The sequence below is a fragment of the Apus apus genome, chromosome 3, assembly GCF_020740795.1.
Source record: "Apus apus isolate bApuApu2 chromosome 3, bApuApu2.pri.cur, whole genome shotgun sequence".
Classification (NCBI taxonomy): Eukaryota; Metazoa; Chordata; class Aves; order Apodiformes; family Apodidae; genus Apus; species Apus apus.
Window position 1 is genome coordinate 98,026,913 of NC_067284.1, and position 8,432 is coordinate 98,035,344.

The window sequence follows — 8,432 nt, forward strand, 5'->3', positions numbered from 1 at the left end:
AGCCCTTGGAAATCTTCCACCAACTTCATATCATATACATGGTTCCCCAGTGGAGCACTCTGAAGCATTATTGTTTCTTTATATTTTCTGAATGGCAGAAGCTTTTTGTAGGAAGTTGGTTTTTTTTTTTATATTTAACAGCAAGCATATTCCTGTTGATATCAAAATTAAAAGCTGGTGTGTGTGAACAAATATTTAAAGATCATCTGGTATAGCCACTGGCTTTTTATATTAGAAGCTGAGTACAAAGTATCACTGTAGTGTTTAAAAATCAATAATTATATGAATAACACAAGTAATATCTCCCCACAAAACCCTGCAAAACATGTTTTGGACTTTCCCAGTGATGGTAAGAAAAAGAGATTATAACTCCTTGATTAAGATTTAAATTTAAAATGCTGTCTGTAGGACTTACTCAAATTCCAAAAGACTGCTTTAGAAGCAAGACTGACACATACATAAAACTCAAACTATCACAGTATTGACCACTGTGTCCTTAGCTCACCAGCTGGTCTAGCTGTCAAAATGAGAACAGAGTCCAGGATTCTCGGTCCCCTGTGCACAAAACAAGCAGAGTGAGGCACTTCTGTATAACATCCACTGAACTCTGCCTGCCAAGGATGTGACCCTCTGTGTCAGCCAACGTGTGAGCAAGGGCAAAGGTGAGTCCAACATCCTGCCCTTCTAGGTGTCTGAGAGATAATAATAGGTATCACCCATCACTTACTTGATCTTCCTCCCAACCCCTGCCAAGAAAATGACAGTTTTCTCTTTGAATATAAAGCTGAAAGGGACTGATTTGAGACAACAGGAAGTAATTCAGAATAATGACAGACATGGGTTCAGATCCTTTCTTTACCTTTTCAAAACCTCTCTAAAACAGTCTGCTATTCCAATAGAACTTGTCTGATCAATAGGAGAAAATTCAAGATCCAGTGGATGAAGATAAAAGAAAGCACATAAATCTGTAATCTAATAATTAGATCACAGAGAAAGACCTCCTCCCCCTAAAAATAAATTTATCTATTATCACTTACTGTAAAATACATAAACAATCTTTTGGACCAGAAATCTCCCAAAAGCACATATCCTCACCAAAATAATCCTTGCTCTCCTTTTGTGGATATTGAAGTTCATTGAAGTTCATCTAAGCAAGACATTTCTGAGCAACTTTAACAGAGTATGGATCTTAGATTTCTCCAGGATTAAGGAACAACTGACAGGTTCGTAATTTTGAGCCTCAGAACCTACATTATACTGACATCTGGCTGAACTACATCCTCTTGACATTTGATATTTTTGTCCATGACAGGATGTTACTTTAGTTCATTTAAGGCAAATTACAACTCTGAAGTAAACTGTCTTGAAATGAAAGTAATATCTACAGGGACTGAAGACAAGAGAGAGTGAACTTGATAACCTAAACAAAGCTCACTTAAGACATTTGAAGGTCTTTCCAGAAGAACACAGAAAATTAAACTCCCAATGAATAAAACCCAACGTACCCCATTCTGGGAAACATTACCAGGATGACCCATTAGGATGCTGAACATCTAGTATTTCAATCTAACTCTTAAAATGTATCTCAGCTGCAAATGAACTCCCCAGAAGGAAAAGCATACATCTCTTTGATTCAGGCAAGCCACTGACACTGTGCTGTCATCCCTCAGCTTCAGTTGCACACTTCTTTCAGCCCTTTCATCTTGTCTCAGTGCATTCACCCCTTGTGAGCAAACAGCAGCAAAATGACAATAAAGTACAAACATCATAACACAAAGAAGCAGCAATCCTTTTTCATGCCAGGATGTCACTATCAAAAAGGAAATGAAAATTTGCCAGAGCCTTGCCAGTCAGTAAATTTTAAGTTGTCTTCTTGGAATTCAATGAAATATTGCTCTTGCAACTACAGGAGGCAACATTTACTGCCATTAAAAAAAAAAAAAAAAGATAAAAACAAGCAAACAAAAAACCCCACACCACAAAAAAAAAAAAAAAAAAAAACAACAAACTAAAAAACATCCAAAAATGTTTTGATGACCAGCAGGATCTTGCAGATTTTACTTTAACATGTTTTCAGCTCTCGTGGTTAAGCTGTTTTCACTAGGGGGCTTTGTAAAGTAACTCAGTATATATTTTTTCTTAAGTTGTATACATTTAAGAGTGGAATAAAATATGCTGATCTTGGCCTGCAGAGGGAGGAATAATTCCCCGAGTCATTGAGAAGTGAGACGTTGAAAATTATCTATGAAAAGATGTATGGATAACTGTAACTGAAGTTACTGCTGCTTACTGCTTGTGCTTTTTGGACTTCCATCCTACCCCTTCCCTTTAATGAAAAGAACATCTTCACTATTACATGTCAAAAGACAAGGCTGATAATCTGGCTAAATCTGACTAAAGGACGTGTCAATGAAGATAAATATGCTCAGTAGTACAGGGGACCTGCCCCAGGGGAAGTTAATCAGCTAAGTCAAATTCTCTCTTCCTCTCTCTCCATGTTGCCAATAGCCAGGATGCAAATATTTTCAGTTTTCCAGCCTCAGAAGCTTACAGCTGGCTTTCCTGAGGGCCAGAGATCACGATTTTGCCTCAAAAGCAAGCTGCCATATGTGTTCCACCTAAACTTCAGAAATATGAGATTCATATGCCATTATTGAGATTATCATTAGAAAAGACAGTTATTCAGATTTAACATCCTGTTTTTCTTTCTCTAAGCTATGAAATTTTAGAAAAAGCAGGAAGGTACAGCTCATATGATACGTTCCTTAGCTCTCTACAATTTTGTTCCCACCACAGCAGCCAGGGAAGACCTGAAGTGTATCACACGACTGACTGTATAGCTTCTAGGGGTGATACTGATGCAACTATGGGACACCTTTTGAGGATCAAGAGCTGCTAGGAAGCAATGGGATCTACCTGCAGTGGGGCAAAGGCCCACATGTTGGTCAGCCAGCGAGGAGAGCTTTGAACCAGGAATGATGGGGAGGGAGTGGATGGCCAACAACTGAGTGAGGAAGTGGTGGACTGGAGTGACAATCAAAGGGAGCAGGATTATGTGACTAGGAGATAAGTAAGAAAATAGGTCAGAAGGGGGCCCACCCCAAGGGTATGCAAGCAAACAAGCAAGCATCTACATAACAACATGGTGGGGGAAACTTAACACCTCTTCTGAAAAACCCCATGACTAGATGCCTCTCCAAAGTGCCTGTGCACTAACACACTTGGCATAGAGAGGACATGGGGAATTAGAGGTCTGCCTGCTGTTGCAGGGTTCTGATCTCATTGGGATCACAGAGTAAAGGTAGTAGAGCACACGTGACTGGAAAGCTGCAATGGATGGCTACAGACTCTTTAGGAAGGACTGCCTGGGACAGTAAGGAGCAGACAGAGGGGTGGATTACAAGACAGCTGAGTTTATGGGTCAGGATTAGTGGACAAACTACTGTCTCAATTGGACGGAAGATCTGATGACAAAAGACAACAATATGACAAAGATATTCTTCATTACCTTCTTCCCTCAGTTTTTACAAATAAAACTGCCTTTCAGTAATTCCAGGCCTGAGCCCCTTGACAAAGTCTGAACCAAGGAAGAATTACCCATGGTAGAGGAGGATTAAGTTAGGGAACATTTAAACAAACTGGACATGCACAAGTTCATGGGCCCTGATGGGATACACCCATGAGTGCTGAGGGATCTGGCTGGTGTCACTGTGAGGTCGTTCTTTATTATCTTTGAAAGATCATGATGATCAAGGATGATCAAGGGAGATTCTGGAGGACACAAAGAAAGCAAAGTCATGCATGTCTTCACGAAGGGCAAGAAGGAAGATCTGGGCAATGATAGGCAGGTAAGCCTCAGCTCAGTCCCTAGGAAGGTGATGGAGCAAATCTTTCTGAAAACTATTGCCAGACACCTCAAGGACAAGAAGTTGATCAGGTAGATTGTTACAAAGGGAAGGTAACTCCTGATTAACCTGATAGCTTTCCACAGTGAACTGACTAGCCTGATGGATGAGAGCACAGTATTGGTTTTTTCTTATCTTCTCTCTAGCAAGCTTTTCAACACTGCTTCCCGTAACACCCTCACAAACTAATGAAGACCACACAACAGACAGAGGTGGACTGAAAACTGGCTGAATGGTTGGTCTCAAAGGGTTGTGACCAGCAACAGAAAGTCCAGCTAGACACTAGTCAGTCATTAGCACTGTACTCCAGGAGTCAATACTGGGGCTAGTGCTGGTTAATATCTTCATTAATGGCCTGTATAATGGGGCAGACTGCACTTTCAAAAAGTTTGCCAATGATACAAAACTGGAAGGAGCAGCTGATACACCAAGAGGGTTGTGATGCCAGCAGGTTGAGGGAGGTGGTGCTTCCCTGCTGCTCAGCATGGGTGAGGCACATCTGGGACCAGTTCTGTGCTCCACAGCACAAGAGAGATGTGAACATACTGGAGATAGTCAAGCAAAGGGCAACAAAGATGCTTTAAGGGACTGGAGCATCTGACATACAAGGAAAAGCTGAGAGCTGGGATGGTGCAGCCTGGAGAAGAGAAGGTTCAGGAGGATCTCATCGATGTGTGTAAGCACCTGATGAGGCAGTGTAAAGAGAATGGAGCCAATAATGGGTGCAAACAGAAACACAGGAATTACCATTTGAACATACGATAAAATTTTATTACCCATATGTGGCTGAATACTGCAAGAGGTTTCCCAGGGAGGTTGCGGAGTCTCTATCCTTGGAGTTATTAAAAACCTGATAGGACAGCCTTGAGCAACCTGCAGTAGATGACCCTGCCCTGAGTGGGCTGTTGGACTAGATGATCTCCAGAAGGGCCTCCTCACCTCAGCCTAGATCTGTGATCTAGGACACTGGCACCATCCTGGGCATTTGCACGAGTACTGAGAGACAGGTTAGCTTTTTCCTTTGCAATAGACCTCTATCTTCTCCTTTGTAAGACAGCTGAAGAATAGAATAGATGAAGACACAGAGAACCAGGTGAACAGGCACACTATGATGATACATTCAGGTCTGAACCACTGGTGCCATGAGGTGTGTGGTGTGTGAGAATGGCCCTATAAATACTCAAGGTGATCAAACTGTGCTTGGACAGCTGCTGTTGACCAAGGCAGGCATTATCTTTGACATCTTTGATTTTTATAGATAAGAATAATTAGGAATAAAACTATCAGTATATTTAAAGCTTCCCATTATTTCCAATTAAGAGTACTCATATGGGAACATGAATGATGGCAATTATATTAGTAGAGTTACCATGGATAGATTTCCCCGTGCTAGAACAAATGTACCACTTTCTTATCACTTCTTGCAAGTGCTGCAGAGGAAATGAGAAACAAGCAAGGATTCGAAGAAGGATGGACATACATAATACATAAAGACACATAAACGATGGCCAGGAAAAGGTTACAGAAAATTAAGGAGGTAGAGGCAATGAAATGTGAAGTTTGACAAGCATGTCAGGCAACAAGATCCCAGAGCTAGGTTTATGGAAAGAATTATAAATTCACACTTCAAAAAGGAGAAAACTGAGATTATTTCCTCATTTGAAAATAAGTAGACCTTGTCAGATTTTAAATTCTGTAGTTTAAAACTCATTCTAAAATGAATCAAAGCACACAATGGAAAATTCTCAAACAATAATCAACAATTTTCCTCTCCTTTTAATTCTGAAATGAATCTATTTCCCAAAATAAAACCATATGGAGAAATCAAAATACTAGGCAACGCCATGGCACACCATAGCCATTTCACCAGTGTTCTTCCACTCTAATAAATCAAATTAATCTCTTTGTTCTGCAACATTGCAGTATTTAATTTCATTAAACAAATAACGGCTGTCAATTGCTTAGTGTCACATAATGCTCCATTTTCGGTGCTACCAAAATGGCATTAAACTGTGGTTTAGAAGTGGTATTTGTTACAGGCCAGTTTATGATTGCTCCTCAGATCCTTCTGTTTCATACAAAATGCCTTGTGGAACATGTGAGGCCCATAGCAAGTATTTCACTAGCAAATTGTGACAATTTCCTAAATGTATATGATTTTTTTTAATTGCCTGTTTGAACTTCCTCTATTCAGCATAAGCCAAGTGTATTGCCACATAAATATTTTCCCCTACATTACCATCGGCAACTGGGCAGAGGAGTCAAGTCTCCCTGTGGACAGTATTTCTCCAACAGCTGCACCCTTTGTATACATTTAATGCTGCCTTTCTGGCATATCAGACAAATCAGGATTTAGTAGTGAGGTTGCCAAAGATTACTCTTAAGTTATGTGATATGTGTCTGCATATATGCAAGGAGCACCAAAAGTCAAGAGCAGGTAGGGGAACCTAAGTAATGCTTTGCCTTGTCTACTCTGGGGACTACCACAGGAGCCATCAGCCCAACAATGTCCTATCTGTTCACAAAGGAAGAAGCACCGGAGCAGAAGGGCAGGTGAAGGAACCCAAATAATGCCATCAGAAAAATTAAAGCCTTCCCTAAACTGTCTCCAGGCTGCCAGAGGGGAGCCTTATCCCCATGGGCCAGGTGTGACATTCAGCACCATGGGTCAACCAGAAAGGGGAACTGGATGAGGCTGTTAGTGCCATTTGTGCTTCTGTGAGTACTAGTATGTGTCTGTGCTGGTGTGTGTGACCAGCCATGTGTGTGCATGTCTGTGGATGGATTCTACACAGGTGTTTGACTATTGGGAATCTCACTACTGGTTGGCTCTGAGGGCACTGAGCTGCAGCAGCCTCCCCTCTGTTAAACTACTGGATTTGGAAAGCCTAAACAATTACCATGAATTAAATTTGTAGAGTCAATATATTAAAGAACTAGAAAATATAAGATTGTATGAACTACTGTTCTCCTTACTATAGTGTTTAATTATATCACATGCTAACTTCGTCTAGACCCTTTTGTCATTTGGCACAGTGGCAGTTTTTCAGAATACCTTTCATTCTTCTCATTCAATATGTATCTCCAACTCAGCAAATGTAAAATTATTAATTTCTTCAAGGATAGTTCAGCTAATACAGTCATTAACAAACACTAATGAACCTGCCTAGTAGCCTTGCCAGATTAGGAAGTCCAAGTCTGTATCTCCAAACCATGATGCTTTTCAGACTTGTCATACAAACACTGAAGCTGGAACCTAAAGTACTTATTTTCAACTAATGGATTTAGTATTTGCCACGCCAGAAAATACCTTTATATGCAGAGTCACTGTCACAACTTAGCAAGGAGACACAGGTGACCTGAGTGACTCTTTTCCACATGCACTACACTACTACCCACAAGAAGGAATTGCCAATCTGCAACTTCACAAACACATTTTCAGGAGAATCTTGACCACACAATCCTTTATTATTTGAAATTACTTATTATACTTAAGCATTATTATACTTTAAAAGTTCTTTACCATCTGAAAGCATTATTGTGAAGATTTACTTCATATTGCCTATGTCCTTGAGAGACAACACTTGTAATAACTTCACAAATGGGTACATTTAACTATTATTCCCCTACCTTGAAAGTTTGCTTCATGAGGCATATCTTAAATAGGCTCAACTCCCAGGGCTTTTTGCCAGTCCTCTCTGCAGCCTGATTTGTTATCTGCACCTGCCAAAACTTTGATGTAATGGAGCATAATAATTCTTCTGTCTTTAGTCATAAAGACTTGAATATAACACTAGATTTACCTGGGCATCTGTGTTTAAGGCTTTTTTAAGACACTAATTTTTAATACACCAAAGGCCCTTTGAACAGTGACAATGATACAATTCTGCATATGACATAAGATACAGAGTGAGTCTCCTAGCAGCCCTGAATTTTGCTCCCTGTCTTCCTCATCCCTTCCACAGCCAGACACAGGTGTATCCAAAGTATTCAAAATAAATACGAATTTTGTCCAGGCTTACATTAAACTCTTCTGATGTCTTTGGTGGAACAAAGGGCAGGCTGAGAGAGGCTTCTGAATGCTATGCACATACCCAGAGATAAAAGACTTTAAGAACAACCCAATTTTAAAGCCTTGTGTATGTCTAAACATGCCATACGTCAGAAAGGGATAAAGAGGCAGTGACTCTGACCATGTGAAATCTCTGAGTTCTTGCTTTCGTTTCCCCTTGTCCACAATCTTTTTCCAGTAACAATGTAACTCCTGTTCTAAAGCTCTTTTTCTGAATATGATGCTAAATGGCTCTCTCCTATCCAATAAAGGATGCTGAAAATACTCTCTCTGACCATGAAGTAAAGTGTACTATCCACAAGAAGTGCCCATTAACAGTTTATTTTCTTTCTCTGTTCCACTATGTCTTAATGAGACTTAACAGTACATTACTTGAAATAAAGGAGTATTAGTCACCTAGATCTGTGCCCCTCTCAAAGTCCAGTGACACCCCTTTCCCTCCACCTCCCCACTGC